This window comes from Sciurus vulgaris (assembly GCF_902686455.1).
Source record: "Sciurus vulgaris genome assembly, chromosome: 6".
In the NCBI taxonomy this organism is placed as follows: Eukaryota; Metazoa; Chordata; class Mammalia; order Rodentia; family Sciuridae; genus Sciurus; species Sciurus vulgaris.
Window position 1 is genome coordinate 82,366,465 of NC_136466.1, and position 2,128 is coordinate 82,368,592.

A 2,128-nucleotide genomic window follows, 5' to 3' on the forward strand; every position below is an offset into this window, starting at 1 on the left:
ACTTGTATTCATTTTGAGTATGTGGCTAACACTTGAATGGAAGAGAAATCACATAACCGAATGCTACATTCATATTAACCTGCCTGAGTACCATTAACACAGTAAGATAAATTAGAGAGGTACCAATGAGAATCTACTCCACAGAAATCAGCTTTCCAAGAATTTTTTTACTATTTTCTCATCAAGTGTTACATTCTAGAGCCAGGACGCTAGTATATGTCTCTGAGATTTCCATTTGTGCTTTATTCATATAAATGGTTCTTCTCTTTCGAAAGAGCTACCAATCTTGTAGAATTCAAAATGAACAATTGGTAAAATCTTAATATCCTGCCATGGTTGCAAATAAGAGAATCAATTATGAGTAGAATTAAGTACAAGGGAGATAATATTTTTAAAGGACATAAGAAATTTCTCATAGAACTGAAGGAAAGGAATATGTCCCTAAGAAGTGAATAAATCTATTGTTTTTAAGAAATCAAATATGTAAAAATCCTGCCTGTTGATTTGATCACTTTTCTATATCTCTGTTCATTTTTCTTTTTTGGTGTATAGATTTTTTTTTCTTATATTGATTGATATAATGGAAAACCTATCTAGGAAAGACTTTATAAATGTTTTTATTACTTCTGTTTAAAAGATGAAGCTCGGGGTGGGGTTGTAGCTCAGTGCCTAGCATGTGTGAGGGCCTGGGTTCAATTCTCTGCACCTCATTAAAAAATAAATAAAATAAAGGCCACAAAAAAAAAGTAAATCTCTGATAAAAAGGGAGGTTCTACTTCAGTATAATCAGAAGAGCACAGCACTTAGAACCAGAATAAGTGACTTTTCCTGCAGTACCACTGCAGTTTTTTTAAAAGTCATTTTCTTTTTTAGTACATTCTCATCTTTTGTTTTTTGTGAGTTATACTGTTCATATGTGTTTATGCAACAATTAATTTAAAATTTATAAAACATCCTAAATGTATAAAGTGCTATATACAAATAAGCCCACCATTATTTCATTCTCAGTCCTGTGGTTGTGGATTAAGTTAAAGATAGAAATAGGGGCTGGGGTTGTGGCTCAGTGGTAGACCATCGGCCTAGCATGTATGAGGCACTGGATTCGATTCTCAGCACTGTATATAAGTAAATAAAATAAAGGTTCGTTGACAACTTAAAAAAATTTAAAAAAAATAAAGATAGAAATAGATATTACCATCACTTCCAAAAAATTCTATCTAAAAGATGGGTTAGATAATGTATTATATCTATTAAAACATGAGAAATAAAGTCTCACTAATGACAAGCAACATATGCTTTGCTACAGAACAATTACTAGACTATACAAAGCAGTATTTGTCAAGTGTGTGTTTTGGAGCACTTTTATCATTATTTTACCATTATTCTAATAGAAATTCCTGAGTTCCTTTCTATACTTGTGGTTTGGAATGTCTGAGATCAAAGCTAGGAAAATATATTTTGAAGAAGCACTTAATATCACTGATATAAACTGATTAAGAACAATTAAATTATGAAAAAATAAAACAATACCACACTGTCCAGAACTAAAAAACCTGTTTTTTTGTTTTGTTTTGTTTTTTGTTTCTAAACACAACCTGTGTTTTGGATTGAACCAGGGCCTTGTGCATGCTAAGCATGCTCTCTTCCACTATTTAAGCTATATTCCCAGCCAATGGCAGACTGATTCTATAATACTTAATAGATATTTAAAGATATACCATATGTAATAAGAGAAAGTAGCTATTGTCTTTTTTTTTGAATATTCACTTATGAAGTTTTGAACAATATCTATATTATTTGGCTCTGCTTGATCTCTGGAAAGATTATCTTTCCTAACTTGTAGTATCTCTTTTTTTAAAAAAGCAGTATACTTCTAATAGTATTCTATTTATAAACTAGTATTAAGGGAATTTATACATGGTAACCAAAATTTAATACTAAGGGTAAAATTTCTCTACTTCAGTATTTTATTGATATTCACTAAGACTTGTATTATTTCTGTGTGTGGAAAAGATGTTTAAAATAATGTAGATTTTCGTAGAAGGACAGGGATGACTTGGTTAGGGATACAATTAAGGTATCACAAATACAATATTTCTTTGTAATGTTTATGATTAATCTTTGGAAT